Source organism: Ovis aries, chromosome 1 (genome assembly GCF_016772045.2).
Source record: "Ovis aries strain OAR_USU_Benz2616 breed Rambouillet chromosome 1, ARS-UI_Ramb_v3.0, whole genome shotgun sequence".
NCBI classification, from domain to species: Eukaryota; Metazoa; Chordata; class Mammalia; order Artiodactyla; family Bovidae; genus Ovis; species Ovis aries.
The window spans coordinates 210,341,496-210,364,311 of record NC_056054.1 but is presented as its reverse complement, the minus strand read 5'-3'; the positions used below and the strand labels follow the sequence as shown (position 1 = coordinate 210,364,311).

Genomic DNA, 22,816 nt, shown 5'->3' with positions numbered 1-22,816 from the left:
AGTCAGGTGTTTCTATGGAGACAACTGTATCTTATTACTCAAAATAGACACTTGTTTATGCACTTATTTCTGTGCATTCTAGACATCAGCATGTGCAGTTCTGGCAACGGGAGGAAGGACTCCTGTTCTTTGAGCGTGACATCTGTAGGCTACCCTGAGTCCTGTCTTGTTAATTCTCCTAGTGGACCATCTCCGGCTCAGCCCTCCTCAGTGCCACAGCTGGAGAGCAGTGGCTCTCAAAAGTGGCTATACTTTGGAGTCATTGGGAAGTGATTGTCCATGCCCAGAACATCAGAACCCCGGCAGGTGAGGACCAGGGATCAGCACTCTTAAAATTCCCCAGGTGTCTCTAATGCTGAGTGCCAAGGGCTTTCAGTGTAATCGGTTGCAAGTATTTCTAGACAAATACGCACGAAATTCTCTCTCTGCAGCCATGCCAGAACATGAAACAGTGATTTTCTAGCCAGGTTGTACACTGGAATCACCTGTGGATGAGGGGCTCAAAACCCATGTGGTGGCTGGTCCCCATTCTCACCAGATGTTTTAGTAAGTGGTCCCTGGAGGGGGCAGCTCAAACATCAGTATTTTTTTAAAAAGCCCTCCACATCATGCTAATATGCAACCAGGTTTTGAAGCACTGATTCACACCTACTAATCTTGGGAGGAGGCCTCTGGCCCAAGTTTATTGTGTTTCCAGTACATTACTTTCTAGTAAGGCCTGATGCTTTTCAATAGGTATCTTCCAGGTTCTAACATTAAGAGTTGAATAGGAAAAAATTAAATTTAAATAAAAATTTTCAGTTGCATAGGGGTGAACATCTTGCCAGCTTAGCTATTGAATGCTGGTACTGTCAATTATTAAGGAAGTAGTATTGGGTATCTGTGAGGGGCAGGGAGGTCTAGTTTAGTTTATCTATTTGGCCTGTTTCCTATAACTTGAAGCCCATTTCCCTCATAGAAATGAAGAGCTTAAAACAACAAAAGCAACAACAAATCAATGACCACAGCACATTATGTTAGAAAGTTAAAAATACTCAAGCTGTTTAATAATGTAAAATAACCATGCTTGTAGTATCTGTGCAATAGCAAGCAGCTGTCTGTCCTTTGAGTTTCTTCCTGTTCTTTCGGCCCAGTGGTGATTCTCTCACTGTTAGTGTGGCAGCTTGCCTGTTTACCCCCTTTCCCTCCTCAGATTATAATACTTTTGAGTGCACGGTGGCTCCTTCATCATCGCGCGAGAGAAGTTTTCTAATGACTTGGATTTCTAAATTGAACCTAAAATGTTTACTGCAGAGATGCCAGGCACACATTATGCATCACTGTTGCTACACAATAATATAATTCAGATAGAAATTACTTTCGCACACGGCAATCAATTTTTGCTACTACTTCTTGCTTTCTTGACAATCTGGTCAGTGGACTGTGGAAAGTGCTTTTACTTGATTACTTACATTGTTGATAATCATTGTGGTTTTTGGCAGAGCTAAGGCATTATTTCAGACCTGCACTGCAATGGGGAATGGGTGTAACTTTAAAACCCAGCCAAAGTTCCTGTGGCTTTAGCCAACACCAAGGAATGTACAAACTCAAGCGCAATTCTTATGAGACTTCATTATTTTTTTATGGTGGTTTGCCATGGGCCAGTCCACACAAGGGGACAGGGTAAGCAAATATGGAACCATGGAGGTCTGAGGTTCCTTTACACCTCAAAGAGTCTTATACTGTGGAGGCCTCTGTTCTGTATGGAGACATAAAGAACACCCTGTGTATCTCACCTAATGCCCAGGACACATATCCTTTCACCTGGAATTTTGGATTTGAAAGGAAGGAAACATGTTTAAAAATACGTGTGTGTGTGTGTGTGTGTGTATATACATATATATATATATATATTCCAAAACCTATGATGCCACTTGGCTATCTTCCAAAGACAGAGAGAACCACTCCTGCAGGCTGAAGGCTTTATTTGGATCTAAATGTTGAAAAAGGAATAAAAGAAACAGAGACCTGAAATGTGGCAGATACCTTTTTTGGAAGTGACTTAATGAGAATAAAGAATGATACAAAGAAGCAGAGCTATATTGAATGATTGCTTGATCACTTTTTGCCAACTCCTATCCTTGACTTAAAAATTTTTTAAACATTTCAAACAAATCAGCTATGCCATGGTTGAATTCTCTTGGAAGAAATTGACTCTGATCAGTCCAAAACCCCCTCAGCAGCCAACTGAGGGACTAGAACTAGTTTGATTTCTTAAAAAATCAACAAGGGTATCAGTTATAAAGTGGAACATCTGTCTTGCTAGAACCTAAGCTAAGACCTCTAATTCCTTTTACATAAGTCAGTGAACAGCTGACTTATGAACAAATTTTGGACATTTAATAACTGTGACTTTGAACCAGTGACCTGGAGATCCTCTGTCCTTATTCTCACACCCCTCAGCCACCTGCTTTGGCACAATACACAGTCATTATAGACATGGCATCACCCAGTTGTGAGAATCCACCGATGTGTTTTTAGAATTTCCAGGATTTTTCCAGTTCAAGTGGTACTTACTTTGGACTGCTTTTGGTCTCGATGTCCCCATCCTATTTAGTGACACCACCATCCATCAAGTCACTAAAATCAGACCGTCATTATCTTTTAGTTGGTAAACCTTGTCCATCTACCTCTGTGCCTCATGAGTCCCTCGTCTTGTCTGTTACCATCACCTGACTTCAGGCTGCTTCTTGAATAGCCAAATAGCTTTTTCACTCACCCCCCACACATCCTTTCTTCACCTTGCTGCCAGATTTTCATCTTAAACCCGAGATCAAATGTTATTGCAATGCTTAAGTGTTTGTTTGTCTCCTTGATTATGTTCTGATTCCTTCTGTTATTCCTCACCCCGGTCATCTAAGACTTCTCTGGCCGCTCTGCCTTCTGACTGATGTGTCTCCTCCTCTCTGCTCTGGTTCTACTGGGCTGCCTTTTCTTCTAATAGCATATGTTTACATATGTCTCCGTGTTTATAGCCAGTGGCTCCTGCTGTTTGTTTTGCCTACAATTCCCTTCCTCTTTTTCTTGAGAGATCATAGCTCACTCCTCTCGCAAAGCCCACGTCAAATATCCCTGCTCAGAAGTCTATTCTCCCTCATGAGACATGGGATACTCCTTTCAACACCTGTGTGTATCTGTTGTCATACTCCTCCCCAGGCCTACTCATTCCATAAATATTTTTGTATTTATTTGATTTTAACCCGAGTTCCCTAGAGACCGGACCTTTTTTTCACCCTTATCTTCCTAGTAATTGGCACTGCATCTATCCATGGTAGAGGCTCCATCAATATTAGATTGAATTAGCATTATGAGGGCTCCCCTGCTATCTCAGTTGGTAAAGAATCTGCCTGCAATGCAGGAGACCCAGCTTCGATTCCTGGGTTGGGAAGATCCCCTGGAGAAGGAAATGGCAGTCCACTCCAGTGTTTTTGCCTGGAAGATCCCATGGACAGGGGAGTCTGGTGGGCTACAGTCCATGGAGTCGAAAGAGTTGGACACGACTTAGCGACTAAACCACCAGAATTATGAAGCACAGCCTTTCTACATGGTAGCTCCTGGAAGCACTGTAGATTGGGAGATGGAGATTCCAGCCCAATTCCCTATCAGACCTGCCATTGGGTTGATCTGTATGCCCCTTGAATTCTTTTTGAGCTTAAAAATTGGGAATAAGTCTAAAAGTGGCCAGCTATTTCTCTCCTGTGCTGTTTGCCCCATCTGGCCTCTTCATGAACTCTCACGTCTTCTATTAATAATCATTTCTTCTTATTGTTCTCACCTTTGCTCTTGTGTTGGTACTGTCATAGCCACTCCAAAGGCCAGCTTACCTTGCACTTCTACTTCCAGTCTCGCCTGAACCTTCCAGTCTAGATTTTCTTTTGTTGAACCTCTCTAGGACTTTAGAATCTCTTTCTTACTATTCAGGATTTTATTACATATAGATTTATACTGTTCGCTAGCTATTTGACTTGGTAAGTTTTTTTTTTCTGCTCAATTCAACTGAGGACTATTATAGCATATAGCATAGCGTTTTAAGACCCTGATGCTGGGAAAGACTGAAGGCAGAGGAGAAGGGGGCAACAGAGGATGGATGACATCATCGACACAATGGACATGAGTTTGACCAAACTCCAGGAGATAGTGAAGGACAGGGAAGCCTGGCATGCTGCAGTCCATGGGGTCACAAAGAGTTGGACACGACCTAGCTACAGAATGACAAGCTTGATGTTGTTGCCAACAGGGGTATTCCAGTGTCTTTCCTGGAGGCCTTGGATTTGCTGTACCAGATGTGTAACCATGGGCAAATTTTTAAAACTGCCTAAACTTCAAATATAAAATGGGAAACATAATAGCACCCATCATATAGAATATAGAAGAGAAAATATATCTGAAACACGTTTGTACCTGATGAATGTTTTGGTAAGCAATAGTTATTATTGTTCGGAGAAGGCAATGGCACCCTACTCCAGTACTCTTGCCTAGAAAATACCATGGATGGAGGAGTTTGGTGGGCTGCAGTCTATGGGGTCGCTGAGAGTTGGACACGACTCAGCGACTTCACATTCACTTTTCACGTTCATGCAGTGGAGAAGGAAATGGCAACCCACTCCAGTGTTCTTTCCTAGAGAATCCCAGGGACGGCGGAGCCTGGTGGGCTGCTGTCTATGGGGTCGCACAGAGTCGGACACGACTGAAACGACTTAGCAGCAGCAGCAGCAGCAGCAGCAGTTATTACTGTTACGAACAGTTTTAATCAGAACCTGTTGAAACTGATTTATCTTCTACCCAAAGCCTACGTAAGTAATGACTGATACTTTGAGGTCTTTATCATGTTGCCGGATAATTATGATGATTAGTTTGGCAAACAGTCAGATCATGTTTGGTTTTCCATTGCTCCACACAGAGCGCAGAATAGCCAATGCAGGTAGTGACACTGTGGTTTGTTCAGTGGTGTCTTGTGGCCCAAATGAACCACAAGAGCTTATGAATTGTCCTAAAACACACAAAATGTGATTCATTAGACATTAACTAATAAACTGAGTATATTTTTGGTGCCATCATACCCAGACTATAAGGTAATTGAAATAAATCTGAGACATATCTCCTGAAAGAGGTCTACTCAATCTTCAGCCAAAGGAGGAAAAAAACCCACATCCCTATCTCCTCAACACAATGACGTAGGAAGTATTTGTTTTAAAACCATTTCATTTTGCTTTCTTAATTTCTCATATCTCATCTCAGAAACTCAGAATTAACATGGCAAAAGTCCATTGCTTTGAGTTTAGGAAAAAACAACATAATTTTTCTCTATCTTTCATAGACTTTGCTTGTTGGGCCAGAAGCCCGACTCAATTGGACACAGCTGCACTCTGAACTTACATCACTAGTTAACATTTCCACTTCGAAGCATTCATTTGGCTTATTTGTTCCAGAAGGTTTTCTGTTCCCTGAGTAAATGTTTCGCTATGCTGCACCCACAGATTCATAAACTAGTTCAGTGGCTGATTTTTCAAGACTGTGATTTAAAGAGCCCATGGCCTATTAAAAAAGCTGCATCTATTTTCACCATTGGATATGAGGCCTGCCCTATACACTGTTTCAGTATGTTAGGTTTTGTCTTTGGGCCTGAATTTCCACCTGTGGGTCTATTTCCCACCCGGAGGGAGTTAAATCTGCAGAGTTCATCTGGTGTCTCGTTCTTAACTGTACCCCAGTCCTCATTAAGGCATTAATAGTTCAGTGGTAACTCGCTCCAGTATTATTGTCTGAAAAATCCCATGGATAGAGGAGCCTGGTCGGTTACAGTCCATGGGGTTGCAAAGAATTAGACATGACTTAGCAACTAAGCAAAAGTCATTATGATTGATCATCCATACCTGAAGCTTGTGAGACTGAAATTTGGAACTATTTTAAGATTTTTTATAAAAAACGGATGACCTGGGTGAATCAGGTTTTATGATAGAAGTGATTTTATCTGTTATGGTGTTTGAGGCAACAGGCTTTGATCCTTATTTCCCAAATTGAATTTGTCTTTCTAGACTTAATATGGGCTTCCCTGGTGATTCAGACAGTAGAGAATCTGTCTGCATTGGAGGAGATCTGGGTCTGATCCCTCGGTTGGGAAGATCACCTGGAGAAGGAAATGGCAACCCACTCCACGATTCTTCCCCGGAAAATCCCATGGACAGAGGAGCCTGAGTTACAAAGAGTCATACACGACTGAGCAACGAGCACTTTCACTTTCCACCGTGTCCTAGCTGGGAAACCTTAATCATGTTACTGAAGTCCTCTGGGATTCAATATTCCCATGTACAAAAATGAAGATAATAATACCACCTACCTGTTAGGTGGCTGTAACATTGGTACCCAGTAAACACAAAAAATACTATAGGCTTCTGTTGGTGTGTTTCTCATGAAGAAGGACCAAGATTCAAGTGCTTGGTCCTTGATTTGGGGTTGTTCATTGACCAAAACCCAGGCAGTGTAGAAGAAATAAGCCTGGCAGTAGGAGAGCAGCTAAATGCTGGAACTACTCCCTGCAGGGTGGCAGGAGGGACTGGGGGTTGAGAAAGCTGGGGACAGTACAGGGGCACACTGCTGGTGACGGTCATTCTGTTGGTGGGGCCCAGCACCTCTGTGTGGAAACACCCTCTGTTTCACAGATGAAGCAGCTGAGACCTTGTCATGTGTCTCACGTCTCTGCTTCAGTGAGATTCCGGGTGTGGGGGAAGATGATTTCCACGTTTCCCTCCTTTTCACTTTAATCCCTACTGAATATCGGGACAGATTTTATCTGGTACACCAGACGTGTATATTACCTACCAGACGTGATTCAGAGGTGGCAAGAATTGTCCTCTAATGGACGAACAGGATGTGGTTGTGTGGGCAGTGAGACTGGTTGGAGAACTCCCTGAGCTGCACGCCAAGTTGCTCTGCTGACACCTAGCTGAGGCCAGACAACCCTGCTCAAGGCCAGGGCCCTGGCTAAGGAAGGGTGGGTCCTGAGAGCTTACTGCTATGACACATAGCATCCGCATCACTGGCTCCTTGAGCCATGTTGCCGCTTGTTCCTCCGCTTCCAGTTCTCCTGCTCTCAGGCATGCCCAGCCAATGACTGGGTCAACAGCTGAGGTCTGTAAACCTGGCAGACGTCCCTCGGGGATTAGAGGGCTGCCCATTCTGTGGCTATTGTGGTGCCTGGCGTATTCCCCAGGATGGCTGTGCATAGGAAATATACTTCTACAATGGAGACTATCTTGTATTTTATGTGGACACTGGTGTGTGGTCCCTATGGAATATTGGTAAGATGAGAAAAATAGAGGGCATGACATTTTAATACATGTCAAGACGTCTTTAAGGGATGAGAAAAGCCTCTAATTAGCTAGCACCTATTTGGAATGATTCCAGACGTTATGTGTTACCTCTCATAAGACATTGTTGGAGAGCTTGGCCAGAGTTATACTCCTGCATTTTTAGAGTACTTGTAAAGAGGAGTTTTCTCCATGAGGATGTGAGTTACTTTGGGAGACTTGGTTATTTCTTCTTAAGAGTCTAATAGCATTGTTCAGTAGAACTTTTTGTGATAATAGTTACATTCTGTAATTAGCTGCTAGCCTCTCATATGGCTCTTGGGTGCCTTGAAATATGGCTAGTATGACTGCAAATGGGATTTTTAGTTTCTTTAATTTTAATTAAATAGCCAGTGTGAATATTACCTACCATACTGGGCAGCACAGGAGTGCAATACTACTGCCTAATTTATGGGCGGCATACTCAATCATTATATGTTAAATTGAATTGAACTTACCATTCGTTAGGGCACTTGCTAAAAGATACCTGTATAATATGGTTTTCACATTTATAACATAATTTATTCTCAGTAAGTCTAGATTTTCTATTCCTATAACACTTTAACTAAAAACTTATTCTACATCCAAACCTAAACCGTTATTATTACCATTGCAGTGTTTTGAGACCCCTGGGCTTGGGGAAAGGAGAATCCCGACAGTGATGCATGACTGTTTTGCTGTTTCCATAAATATACTTTGTAGATCCTCTCTGCCTTCCACAGGGCTTCCGAGATCATTTCCCAGTGAAACTGGGAAACTGGATATTTTATATCTCCACTTTCTCTCAGCTGCTGGGGAGGAAAGAGAGTGAGTAGCACTTGCCATTGAGAGATGTCTAGGTTTGAATCCCGATCTGCAACTTTGGAAAAGTCACTTAAATCTTTATAACTTCAGTTTTTCTTATCAAGTGAGAATGAACTGAATTCTTTCGGCCCTAGGTGTCTTTCAGAGCTGAAGCATAAGAACCTTTGATTTAAAATGTGTGTAAATCTTTTGGAGCTGTGAAGCACTGTACAAATATTTATGGTCATGGCTATTGTTGTTGTTTTAATCTCAACTGAGACTGGAGCATTTATTTTGGCCCCCCTGGCATATTTTTCCACTCCCAAAACTAAATATTCAGCCACTGCCTGCGATAGAGCCTTATCACTGAAAATATTCAGGATTTCATATATTATATTATATGCCTCATAATCATGAAGTAGCATCTGTTAAATGCCAGTCTGCATGGTATAGAGCTGATCTTTGTGTAGTAGATTGGTTAAATGAAGCCAACTTTTCTGTGGTAGGAGAAAATTTGAAGAGTTCCCACTCACATTCAATACTGGCTTGATGTTATACTTGCTTCCTGAGATAAGGAGAAATCTTCGTTCTGGTCCTAGCTACAAGGTAGATTTATTGCATGAACTGCAAGATTTATCTAACCTACGTATAGATCATCTAGAGAGGAAACTAAGTCTGTGATAGCAAGTTTTGTCAGGTGGCTGTACCTGCATTTCTGAATCTGCCTTTAAACTTGACAACGAGGGGCACACCTAGTCCTTCACTCCTTCTGAAAACTGTGCTCCTGGAATCAATTGTTTAGAAGTGTAGTACATATACAGTGAGTTGCTATTACAACTCATACTACGTGAAGATATGGACTTCCTCAGTGGCTGGCTCAGTGGTAGAAAATCTATCTGCCTTGCAGGAGGTGCGTTCCTGGGTCAGGAAGAGTTCCTGGAGGAGGGCATGGCAACCTACTCCAGTATTCTTGCCTGGAGAGTCCCATGAATAGAGCAGCCTGGCGGGCTCTATCCATAGTGTCGCAAAGAGTTGGACATGACTGAAGTGACTGAGCAGACACGCTCATGCAGATACACAAGGGAAAATGTAAATTCTGTACTTTTTTTTTTTTTGCATTATTTTATAAATTTTTTTTCTTTTTCTCTTTTTTTAAATTTTAAAATCTTTAATTCTTACATGCGTTCCCAAACATGAACCCCCCTTACACCTCCCTCCCCATAACATCTCTGTGGGTCATCCCCATGCACCAGCCCCAAGCATGCTGTATCCTGAGTCAGACATAGACTGGCGATTCGATTCTTACATGATAGTATACATGTTAGAATGCCATTCTCCCAAATCATCCCACCCTTTCCCTCTCCCTCTCCCTCTGAGTCCAAAAAGTCCGTTATACACATCTGTGTCTTTTTTGCTGTCTTGCATACAGGGTCGTCATTGCCATCTTTCTAAATTCCATATATATGTGTTAGTATACTGTATTGGTGTTTTTCTTTCTGGCTTACTTCACTCTGTATAATCGGCTGTAGCTTATCTGAGCTTTCTCTTGAATTTTTAAACTGTAGGGCAATAAAGGATGTATCATTATCATTTGCTGTATAAAAAATTACCCTCAAGGGCTGCAGTTTCAAACAACAAACATTTATTATCTCATGACTTCTAGGTCACTAATCTGGGTGTGACTTTGCTTGGTCATCTGGTTCAGGGTCTTTTAGAAGGCTACATTCAAGGTGTCATCTAGGGCTAGATCTAGGATGACCAACTGTGTGGGATTGCTCAAGACTGAGTGGTTTCCTGGGATGTGGGACTTCATTGCTCATACTGGGAAAGTCTTGGGAAAACTGAGATGAACTGGTTACTTTAGTTGGGTTTCATCTGACGTCTAGACTGAGGGACAATCTTTCAAGCTCATCCATGTCAGGTGGCAGGATTTGGTTCCTCATGAGTTATAGGACAGAGGTCCTCAGCTCTTTCTTAGCTATTGGTCAGAAGCTTCCCTTAGTTCCTCACCACGCGGACCTCTCCATCGTGCAGCTTACCGCATGGTAGCTTGTTTCGTTAGAACAAGCAAAGGTGAGAAGAAAAGTGATTGAACTGGAAACCAGAGTCTCTTTCAAATCAGATCTTTGAAGTTCCAACCCAACACTTCTGCTGTATTGCATGTGAGAAGAAAGTCATTAGGTTCAAAGAACACTCAAGCACAGTGAATTATACAAGGCCATGAATTGCAGGAAATAGGGAGACATCTTAAGAAGCTGCCACTGCAAGGGAAAAATAGTACAATTTAGTCCATTTGGCAAATATGGGTAACAGTGATTTTGCGGTAATCATTCAGGATTTAAACTTTTCTTCTCTTCCTTTTCTGAGATGGCTCCTCAGTATATAGCAAGAGGAAGATCTACTGACCTCATGGCCGTGGGAAAGAGGGACCTCAGGCCATCTGTGCTGCCCGTGCTCCTCTGTTCTCTGCAGCAAGGTCCTTTTTATGCCTGGTGACTGCTGTTCAACAGCTGAAGTTGGCAGCTGGTGGACAAATGCTCTGTAATCTCATGATTCAGTAGGGGCTTGACTGTCCTCTCTGCTGATTTGGTGTCATGTCCATTCTTGTCCCTCCCACCTGACCCTCTAGCCTAGCAGCTCCCCTGAGGCCCTTACAGTAACCCTCTGGTAAATTCTCCACCCAGTATCATCAGATGTAGCCTGTTTCCTTTCTCAGGGCATGTGGAAACTTCTAGATGGTCTTGAGGTCGTATGAGGGGTGAAGGCGACTCCAAGGGGCTAAACTGAGCTTTCCTCCCGGCGCCCCGCCCCCGCCTTCCCCACAATACTCAAGCCATTCAAACACTGTTCCCCGGATGCAGCTATTCTGTGACAACTTGCTCTGAGTCCCAGATGGAAAAGGAGGCAAAAGCACCTCCCTATTTGCATACACCTCATTCTAGGCTCCCATCCCCATTTTCGGGGGAGGGGTGGGCATGGGGTACGGAGGAGGCACATGGTTAGACCTGCCACTGATGGGCCAGGTCTGGCTCTTGCTGTGTTAAATGAGATCAGGACAACTTGGAGTGGTTTTCTTTCCTTTCTTTTATTCCTCTCTTCCCAAAGGTTGGCTTTCATGACTGTTGTCTTGATGTGGATTTGTAAACGTCAGATTTATGGCCCAAAAATGATCAATGGCCTCTTATTCCTTGCAGCAGTGAGCCTTTGGCTTGGCTGGTATGTCTGAGCTGCAGAGGAGCATGATTTAAGGGGGAAAGTGTATTCAAAATGCCAAAAATACTATCCCCATTATATGCATTGGGTTTTATAGCTGCAGGTGATTTCCTGGAGTGACTGACAGCCCTAGGTTGGGGTCCAAGGGCCTACTCATTCTAAAAATGGAGGAATTATTTTTAAAAAATGCTTTCTAGGGGCACTGCTATGAATCCAATATTTTAGTGCCCCAAACAGAGGTTTTCTGTGGGGTTAACCCCACAGATTGAGAGAACTGAAAAAAAAGTGTATGTTTGTGTGTGGAGATTGGGAGAGGGGTGCTTAAAAAGGGAACAAGGACCGAAAGTGAAATGTAGTCTGCAGGGAAAATAGAAAGCATAAAATGTACATAGTGGGAGCAAAATGGTTAATAGTTCTTCTCTTCCTAACCCTCCCAAGCAGCTGCATCCAGGGAGGGAAGTTTGCCATGGAAACACAGGAAGTATCAGTGATCTGGGCAACAAGGGAAGCTTTTCTTGTTCTATCCAAACTGGAAGTAGCTCCCTTCCCACCAAAATGCCTGGGGCTATACAACACTTTTCTTTGCGGTGGCACAGGATGTAGAGACTGAGTGCTATTTATGGCAGCAGGCAGCCAGAGATGGCAGTTAGTAGAACATACTTGGGGGAAGAACATACTCTGAAAAATAGAGTTGATGAGGAATTTGAATTAAAGGTGAGCTTTGAGTAATTACAGATGGAGAGATAGCATTAAATAATTGACTTTATTTAACACAGGAGAGTGTCTTGACACAGGAGAGTGGCTGTTTTAACCCAGATGGAGAGACACAGACACATACAGAGAGGGGCTCAGCGTCAAGCAGTGTAAGAGCTGGATCCGAAAGAGGAAGGACTCGTGAATAGGACCACAGCAGAGATACTCCGCTCAGCCACATCTGGCCATGAATTATGAAAAAGTTCTTAGTGATGAGGGATTGTAAGTTAACATCAGCCCTACACTGAAATAAATATACATTAAACTACACAGAACATTCAGTTTAAGGTATTTGAATATGAATTGTTCATAGTTCTTTTTCCACTGTGAGATTTGAGTGATTCTCAATGCATTCTTTTTTATTTAATTTTTAAATGAAATCTGCAGTTAAAGACCCCTCCTGATAACGTTACATCTGTTGCTTCACTGGGAATGTCTAAATAATAAATTTGGGTACACAGTGTGAGCCAACCAGGCTAACATCTCCTCTTACAGAATGCAGCTAACTGAAGCTCACCCCCACCCTGATATACCATGATTTACAAATGCAAAGGACAAAGGGGAAAAGACACAAGATGAGAGAGACTGACTGAGATACAAGATCAGCGGAGGAAGGGCAGCAGAGAGTGAGCACGTAAAGGGTAGCATGACTACTGAGGGTCAAGAGAATCTTGTACAGCCATGGATAGATCTGGGAAGAAGGGGCTTGCATAAGTTGTATGTGCGTTGCTTTTGGTTGAAGGAAGAGGAAGGAATGTCTGGGGGATGAGGAATGGTTATGGTAGTGGGCTGAAAGGGTGTTGATTCTGTCCTGGCTTCAAAGACAGTTGGTACAAGTTCTCTGGAGAAAATACTAGCAAAAGCAGAAGAAACTGTTTTTCTCTGTGACCCAAGTGAAATGGTGGAGTGGGCATTCCTCCCAGTGATAGACTTGAATATTGTTCCTCCCAGCCACCTTGGGCTTTTCTGATAGCTCAGCTGGTAAAGAATCCGCCTGCAATGCAGGAGACCCTGGTTTGATTCCTGGGTTGGGAAGACCTGCTGGAGAAAGGATAGGCTACCCACTCCAGTATTCCTGGGCTACTTTTGTGGCTCAGCTGGTAAAGAATCCACCTGCAATATGGGAGACCTGGGTTCAACCCCTGGGTTGGGAAAATCCCTTGGAGAAGGGAAAGGCTACCCACTCCGGTATTCTGGCCTGGAGAATTCCATGGGCTGTATAGTCCATGGGGTTGCAAAGAGCTGGATACGACTGAGTGACTCGCACTTTCAGGCATCTTGAAGAATTGCTGCTGCTGTCTCACTAGAAGGCAGCCTTTTCCCGAGGGAGCACCTATCCCTGAAGGAGTGATGAGGCACTGCCCTCGGGAGACTTCTGGAGGCCATCTGCCAAAGTGGGGATGGAGGGCAGCTCTGGATCAGAACAGGAAGCTGAGGGGGTCATCCGTGGTGAGGCACTTGTAAGAGCTCACGTGGCACCACCTGAAAACACGTAGTTATAATTAGACCAAAGTTCCTGGGATGCTGTGTAAAAATATGGAGTCATATATCAGTGGTACTTTTATACAGTATTTCTATTAATATACCCCTTCTGTACCAGTCTTCCCAGGTGGTGCAGTGGTAAAGAATCTACCTGCCAATGCAGGAGACTCGAATTCAATCCCTGGATTGGGAAGATCCCCTGGAGGAGGAAATGGCAACCCACTTCAGTATTCTTGCCTGGGAAATCCTATGGACAGAGGAGCCCGGGAGGCTACAGTTCCTGCTGTCATGAAGAGTCAGACACGACTGAGTGACTGAGCACATAGCACATAGTTTCTGTACCGGGTTCTAGAAGCATGATGTTGTCTCCATTTCAATAATTAAGAAACTGAGGCTTAGCAGTTAAATAATGTGCTTACTGTATTAAAATGAGAAATTTAAAAGCCAGGATTTAAATCACTATTTATCTGCCTACAAAACTTATTTATGTTGCCCACTCTGCTCGATGAGCCCTTTGGTGCTTCTTTGCCAAGCCAGTATAATACCAGAAGCAGCTGAAGTAAGAACTTTAAAAGGGGGGTCATGTGCCAGATGTCACACACTTGAGAGATAATGGCCAGATCAGCTGGAAATGTCAACAGAATCCTGAGGACAGTGGCTCTAGGTACAGATCACATAGTCTCTGGTTATGGGACGAGGAGATTTTGTCTAAGCAAAACTTGAATACGGGTAAGTCTGCTCATGGTTGTATGATCGAGTGTTTGGGCACTACATGTGTTAAGGGTGGGTATTGATTGGTTCACCAGTGGTGGTTATCTTGGCCAAGTTGCTTAACTTGCCTAAAATCCATTTTCCATCTATAAGATGAAGAATATGAAAGCATGTGTTTTGTAGGATTATTGTGAGAATTCACCACAAATACCTACTGTGGCAGATTGTATTTTCCAAAGATGACCACACCAGTATACATACCCCAATCCCACATGTGTTTCTTAAATGTGACTGACGTTCTCCCACTAAAAGTTGAGGTCTGTATTCACTGTTTGACTCTGGGCCGACCTGAGTTCTCTGGTCAATAGATACGGCAGGAGTGACGCTATGTGACTTCCAAGGTTTGGTCGTAAAAGTGATACAGCGGCCACCTGTTCCCTTTCTTAGGATACTTGCCCTTAGCACTCAGCTATCGTGCTGTAAGGAAGCACAGACTAACCCACATGGAGAGGTCAACATGGAGAGCAAACACAGCCCCCAGTAGACAGTCACCAAACACCAGACATCAGTGAAGGAGCTTTCTGACCATTCAGGTTCCTAGCCTTTGAATCTTCCATCGGCAGCTCCAGAGAGCAGAACCCAGCTGCTCCTACTGTGTCCCATACAAATTCCTGACCCACAGTATCAGTGAGCATGACTCATTCCTGTTCTGTGCCACTAAATCTGGGGGTAATTTGTTATGCATCCATAGTAACTGGAACAGACTGATACTATGTAAATCATACAAAAGAAAAATAAGATAGCTAGGGAATTTAAGTATCCCATTTCCTATTCATCAAGTTAACATGCATTTGCTAGAGCAAGTGTACTCAATCAAGAGTCAGTTCTGGAATCTAACAACTTGGTAACCAAACTGTCAGGGATATACAACCAAAACACAGAGGCACAGTGATACTTTTTATCTACAGATTAAACATGGTCCCTGGGCCCTTTTAACTTTTTGATGGAGAAAACAAACTTCTGTTTGCTGATCTCTAACAAATATTTTAGCTGAGTGCTCACAGATTTACTTTTAACTAAAGCTCTGTTCAGGAATGAGGAAATTCTAATAAGTAGGTCAGGGGTGGCTAACCTTAGCTCCTGTAGTAATAATAAAACTTTATATTTACTTGGGGTTTTTACATCTTTAATCTCAAGTGAGATTTTTTAATTCCTTTGTACAGATTTAGCTTAGAGGCATATAGTAGCCATAGAATGTAATGTGTGTGTGTTTGCTTCTGCTTGCAGCTGCTGGGGTGGATAAGAGTGTATGCACACCAAAGAGAAATGTGTGCAATTGAGGATGAAACCAAGAAACTAGTGACCACTTTTGGCACCTATGTACTTGTATTAAGAAATACAGCTCTGGGATAGAGCCCTGGCAGGATTTGTAAATTGGCACTTGCCTAGTTGTTATGTGGATACAAGGCAACCACCTCACTCTTGGAGAAATAAATACCATGGAAGCACTGGGCAGGCAAAGAAAGACATTCTATAGTTGCTTAAGGATTCTGAAGGTCTAAGGTTTTACTTTAATTGCAAGCTGACAGGCTAGCTTGCAACAGTTTCAAGGGTGCAGTAGAGTTGAGACTGAGTCAGAGGCAAAGGACATATGTTACTCACTCACAGCAACAGCAGGAGCTGGAGAATCAGCGTTTTACACCAGTTCCTAGGTCGCAGTTCTTGTGGGATGTCTTGAAGAGCGCAGACAATACCTGTAAACACAGTGAGTTTATTATAGGAAAAGAACAGGGTTTGTTAGGCAGCTTCATCTGGTGTAATATGCAGGCAACATGCTTGATCTCTGCTTCAGGGAGAGGCATTTCCTTTATTATAAACTGGACAGTAAGCATGCCTGCCCTTTGCTTCATGGGGAAACACTATCTCTATCTTTCAAGGCAGTAAGTAAGCTGATCTTTGCTCTGGAGGAAGATACATCCGTATTTTAAGGCTGTTTGCTATATGAATATGCTTGAAAAAATATTTCAAAACAAAGGGAAGTCAATATCCGTGCAAACGAGAAGTGCAGAAATATTGAGATTCAAGGAAAATTGTCTCCTGGTAGTAACCCCCAGTCACCAAAGATCTAAAGAAATTGCAGAACAACTTACGCTTTGTCCAGTGATCAAAGGTCAATGACGTCTATATGCACCAGAGAGAGAGTAGATATTAATGACGTCTATATGCACTAGAGAGAGTGTAGATATTAATGACGTCTATATGCATTAGAGAGAGTGAAGATATTAGTGTATGCACCATAATTTGGATTTGCATATTTTTTCCCCTCTGGACTGTCCTTCAGGGTGGTCCCCATCACTGAGACAGCAAAGAGAGCCTTAGAAACAGTTTCCTTTGAGTTCAAGTTTATCTTTTCCTATTGATTTGGGGACTAGGTGACTGTTGAGACTCTGAACGTCATAATTCACAATGACACTGGGAAGTGAGTGGAGTAGGTATTTATTCTCTCCAGCTCATGGAAGAGGAAATTATTCCATGGCTGGTATGAGAAAAGAGAACACAAGAACGACAGATTGGTGGTGGCAAATGCAGAAAGGTAGTAATAAAAGCTGTTTCTGAGACTTACCTGAAAGAGTAAAGGAGGCTTATTGGGGCTCAGCTGCTTTGGGTTAAAGAGGATGTTAATTGCTCACTACTTTCAAATCTATTTTTAGCCATTTTACTGCTCTGCTAATTGGCTGCATCCTTGTGAAAAGGAAACTAGACAAACAGCTTATTGGCCCAGGGAGATGCCAAGAAAGATTGCTTTTTTTTTTTTTTTTCACCTGAGCTCTTGCTGGAAACAAAAAATGTCTTGACAAATTAACATCCAAATTATACCATATTTGTGGACTAGAAATCACGCTACTAAGAAATTTCATATGCATTAATCTCTGGCTAGTGAATTACCAGGGACCTGGGTAGAAGCAAATACAAAGCCACTCTGAATGATTGCTTTCGCAGCCCAGGTTGCAAAGGAATCCAAAAGATTTGGACTCAAGATGAGCTCACAATAGAAAATTATAAGGTAAGAATCCATCATAGGCAGTAACTTGAGATAGAGACAATCAAACAATTTTGTTTCAAATAATTAGATATAAAGAGGTAAAACATATGAGAAAAGAATAAGATAAAATGAAAAATATATAAGAAAATTTGGGAAAAAAATCTACAACCAAGTAGTTGAATTCTGCTGCTGGCCAGGGGGGGATTACCTGTTTCTTTCTTAGTGATAACAGTTGACACTCTGGACAAAGCATGACAAAGAAGCACTTCAGAACCCTGGAAACCCAGCAGAAGCAGACAGACTGGGGAAAGGAGTCAAAATTGGAAGAAGTGACCTATGCAGAAGGAAATCTGTAGTTTTTTTCCTCTTAAGTTCTCCATCTTGCATTGAGATCCCCAGTTGCAGAACTGTAGCTACTTTTTCTTTTTAAATTTTAAACTTTTTAGTTTATACTGGAGTATAGCTGATTATACTTTCCAGGAGACTCAGTGATAAAGAATCCATCTGTAATGCAGGAGACTTGGGTTCAATCTGTGGGTTAGGAAGATCCCCTGGAGAAGGGAGTGCCACTCCACTCCAGTATTCTTGCCTGGAGACTTCCATGGACAGAGGAGCCTGGTAGGCTATGTTCCATGGGATCACAGAGTTGGACACGACTGACACATACACATAGGTGATTAACAATGTTGTAATAGTTTCAAGTGAACAGCAAAAGGGACAGCCATACATATGCATGTATCCATTCTCCGCCAGCTCCCCTCCTATTTGGGCTGCTACATAACACTGAACAACTTCCATGTTAAACACTAAGATAAGCTCTTTCTGGCTAGTTCTGAAAAAGGGATACGAGAGAGGGTGTGGAGAATGTCAGAGGAGAGAGCTGAAGAAAGGGACCCCTAATTATGTCTTTGAACCAGAACTAATTCCAGGCTCATGCTGGACCTGGGCAAGCATGGGGTGGGTACCTAAAGCAGTGTGGTGGCAGCTTTGAAACCTGAACTCATAGTGGAGCCACTGCCCATGGAGAGTGAGACAGACTTGTGTTCTAGACCTGAGTTGATTGTCTGTAAAACAAATTCTCTGAAACTTTAACAGGACCTAATGTTTTACAACAGAACTCATAATGTCCAACATAAAGTTAAAAATTACCCCAGTGCCAAAAACAAGTAAAAAAGGCCCCAGGAAAATGTGACCAATTTTTAAGGGAAAAAGACAATAAACACAAAATCTCGAGATGACCCAGAGTTTAGAGAGCAAAGACTCTTAACTCAGCTATTACTATGCTTCATATCAAGATATAAGCACTCAATGAATGGAAAGATAGAAGTTCTATGCCGAGAAATAAGAAACTATAAAATAGAACCATGCAGAAATATTAGAACTGAAGTACAATATCAGGAATTAAAAAAGAATCCATGGATCATCTCAGCAGCAGAATGCAGATGACCAGTCAGTGAACTTAAAAGGTAGATCAATAGTAATTGTTCAGTCTTAGTTGTTGTTGGTGTTTAGGTACTGAATTTTGTTCAACTCTTTTGTGACCCCATGGACTGTAGCTCGCCAGACTCCTCTGTCTGTGGGATTTCCTGGACTGGGTTGCCATTTCCTTTTCCAGGTTATCTTTCTGATTCAAAGATAGAACCCATGTCCTCTGCTTGGCAGGTGAGTTCTTTACTGCTGAGCCAACAGGGAAACCCTCCCAATCTTAACAACACAGCAAAAAAAAAAAAAAAAAAAAAAGAACAAATACACACACACACACACAAAAGAAAAGAAAAATAACCTAAAAATGAACAGAGGCATAGGGACTTTGGAGACAATAGTAATGTGTCTAACATTTTCATCATTTGAGTTCCAGAAGGAAAGGAAAGAGATTGGTACAGAAAAAAAAAAAGATATTGAAGAAATAATTACTGAAATCATCCCAAATTTGAGACAGAAATTTATAGATTTAAGAAGTTTAGCAAAACCCAAACAGGATAAGCACAAAGAAAAATGAGCCCAGATATATCATATCATAATCAAATTGCTAAAAACCCAAAAAAGGAAAAAATAAATCTTGAAATAATACATTCTGTGCAAAGAGACAACAATTTGAATAGCCAAAGATTTCTCTTAGGTCATGAAGGTTAGAAAACTGTGGAACTATATATTTAAAGTGCTAAAAAAAAAAAACCCTGTCAATCCAGAGTTCTGTGTTCAGTAAAAATATTTCAGGAAGGAAGAAACTCTTAGAAAAGAAGAAAACTATTAGAAAACTAAGAGTTTATTACCAGCAAATCTGGTCTAAAAGAAATACGAAAGGAAGTTAATTAGGCTGAGGGGAAATGATACTTAGAACTTGAGGAATGAAAGAAGAACAATAAAAATAGCAAATATCTGGGGAAATTTAAGGCTGTCTTCAAGTTCTTCAAATTACAACAGTTGAGAGCAAAAATTATAACTGTGGTGGAATTATCAATGTATATAGATATAAAGCATATGACAGCTATAACAGAAAAGAAAGAAAGCAAATAGACATATATGGTTGTACCATATTTTACTTGAAGTGCTAAAATATTAAATCAAAATAGACTAAAAATTAGATATGCTCTTTTATTTGTATGGCAGCCATGAAAAATTATGCAATTTATGCAATTATAGTCCAAGCATCAATGCAAGTTTTAATAGAATACCAAAAACATTAGAAAATAACCAAATAAGCTTCATAAGATTATAAAATAGTTATTGACCTAGAAACTCAGTACATGGCTTCATCATCTGGCTAATGACAACTAAAGAAAAAATATAATAAATTGAAAGCTAAATATAAGAAAATTGTCAGAGACACAGCAAAAAGAGATAAAGCAATCAATTTTGTTGACAGAGTGAGGCAAATGTCTTTTGAATGGTTTAAAAGAGTATCTAAAGTGAAGTAACTGAGTAATGTAATCATCCATCAGTGTTTTCAGTTTCATAAGCATTAGTTCACTGCTTATGTTTTTTAAAAGTTTATAAAATATTTGCTATTGCCTTGAATTTAGACCCTCTGCTTGGGGTGGGATTTTTGTTCTTATGCATTTGTATATTTTTATACACTAAAATAACAAAGGTCTGTCTAGTCAAGGCTATGATTTTTCCAGTGGTCATGTATGGATGTGAAAGTTGGACTGTGAAGAAAGCTGAGCGCCGAAGAATTGATGCTTTTGAACTGTGGTGTTGGAGAAGACTCTTGAGAGTCCCTTGGACTGCAAGGAGATCCAACCAGTCCATTCTAAAGGAGATCAGTCCTGGGTGTTCTTTGGAAATAATGATGCTAAAGCTGAAACTCCAGTACTTTGGCCACCTCATGCGAAGGATTGACTCATTGGAAAAGACTTTGATGCTGGGAGGGATTAGGGGCAGGAGGAGAAGGGGATGACAGAGGATGAGATGGCTGGATGGCATCACTGACTCGATGGACATGAGTCTGAGTGAACTCCGGGAGATGGTGATGGACAGGGAGGCCTGGCATGCTGCAATCCATGGGGTTGCAAAGAGTCGGACAAGACTGAGTGACTGAACTGAACTGAACTGAACTGATACACTAAAAAGTGATAAAGTAGTAGTGTATAGAAATAGACAACAAACTGTGGGAAATTCTTAAAGAGATGGGAATACCAAACCACCTTACCTGCCTCCTGAGAAACCTGTATGCAGGTCAAGAAGCAGCAGTTAGAACAGGACATCAAATAATGGACTGGTTCCAAATTGGGATAGGAGTACGTCCAGGCTCCTTGTCATCGGTATTGTCACGTGCTTATTTAACTTATATGCAGAATACATCATGTGAGATGCCAGGCTAGATGAAACACAAGCTGAAATCAAGATTGCTGGGAAAAATATCAATAACCTCAGATAAGCAGATGACGCCACCCATGGCAGAAAGCAGAGAAGAACTAAAGAGCTTCTTGATGAATGTGAAAGAGGAGAGTGAAAACACTGGCTTAAAATTCAACATTAAAAAAAACTAAGATTATGGCATCCGGTTCCATCACTTCATGGCAAATAGATGGGGAAACAATGGAAAAAGTGATAGAATTTATTTTCCTGGGCTTCAAAATCACTGCAGATGGTGAGTGCAGCCACAAAATTAAAAGATGATTGCTCCTTGGAAAAAAAAAACTATGACAAATCTAGACAGTGTATTAAAAAGCAGAGACATTACCCACAAAGTTCTGTCTAGTCAAAGCTATGGTTTTTCCAGTAGTCGTGGTTATGGATGTGAGAGTTGAGCCATAAAGAAAGCTGAGCACCGAAGAATTGATGCTTTAGAACTGTGGAGTTGGAGAAGACTCTTGAGAGTCCTTTGGACTATACAGAGATCAAACCAGTCAATCCTAAAGGAAACGAATCTGAATATTAATTAGAAGGACTGATGCTGAAGCTCCAGTACCTTGGCCACGTGATGTGGAGAGCAGACTCATTGGAAGGGTTCTTGGTGCTGGGAAAGACTGAAGGCAGAAGGAGAAGAAGATAGCAGAGGATGAGATGGTGGGATGGTATCATCGATTCCATGGATATGAATTTGAGTGAGCTCTGGGAGTTGGTGATGAACAGGTAAGCCTAATGTGCTGCAGTCCACGGGGTTGCAAAGAGTCAGACATGACTGAGTAACTGAACTGAACTGAACTGAGAAGGTGATAAAATGATACTGTTGTTTTGGGATCTGCTCTGAAGTATGAAGAAAACTTGGCTATGCTGTTTTCCAAGTTGTCCTCATTCTTGTGGGCACAAATATCTGTTGTTACTAATTTGAGGAAAGTGATTCTATAATTTCTGCATCTACCTAATGTGAATTGCAAAATTCCTTGGCAATACTTTAAATTCATTCAGCAACTCAAAAGGACATGAGTCACCAGGCTGAATGTGGAGACCAGCCAAGTCTTGGTGGGATCATAACAATGTGCTCACCTCTTGCTTTAAGGGAGCTGCCTACTGGGAAGAGCAGAGGAGCCCCTGGGTGAGACAGCTCTCTGTGGGTCTGGGGAGGGAGGCTGTGCTTAAAATGCACTGGAAATAGAATTTGGCAGTGATGGGATACTTATAAGTTTTAGAGAGTAAGAATTAAGGTTGACTAATCTTCCTGATGTTCAAGCTGGTTTTAGAAAAGGCAGAGAAACCAGAGATCAAATTGCCAACATCCGCTGGATCATGGAAAAAGCAGGAGAGTTCCAGAAAAACATCTATTTCTGCTTTATTGACTATGACAAAGCCTTTGACTGTGTGGATCACAATAAACTGTGGAAAATTCTTCAAGAGATGGGAATACAGACCACCTGACCTGCCTCTTGAGAAATGTGTATGCAGGTCAGGAAGCAACAGTTAGAACTGGACATGGAACAACAGACTGGTTCCAAATAGGAAACGGAGTACGTCAAGGCTGTATATTGTCACCCTGCTTATTTAACTTATATACAGAGTACAT

At 41.8% G+C, this 22,816-nt stretch overlaps 2 long non-coding RNA genes across 4 annotated transcripts in view; one reads left to right on the top strand and one right to left on the bottom strand.

The window, feature by feature from the left end:
- LOC121816904 (uncharacterized) overlaps positions 1-22,816 on the top strand; it is a 289,186-nt gene that overhangs the window by 11,024 nt on the left and 255,346 nt on the right. The gene's annotated exons all lie outside the window — the stretch shown is intronic.
- LOC121816905 (uncharacterized) lies at positions 11,235-17,007 on the bottom strand. 2 transcript variants are annotated; one of them, XR_006056614.2, is made up of 3 exons: positions 16,951-17,007; positions 15,990-16,081; positions 11,235-13,616 (listed from the first exon to the last, which is right to left on the bottom strand). It is a non-coding gene; the product is annotated as an uncharacterized LOC121816905 (long non-coding RNA). The 2 variants fall into 2 exon arrangements; XR_006056613.2 differs by having other exon boundaries at positions 15,994-16,081.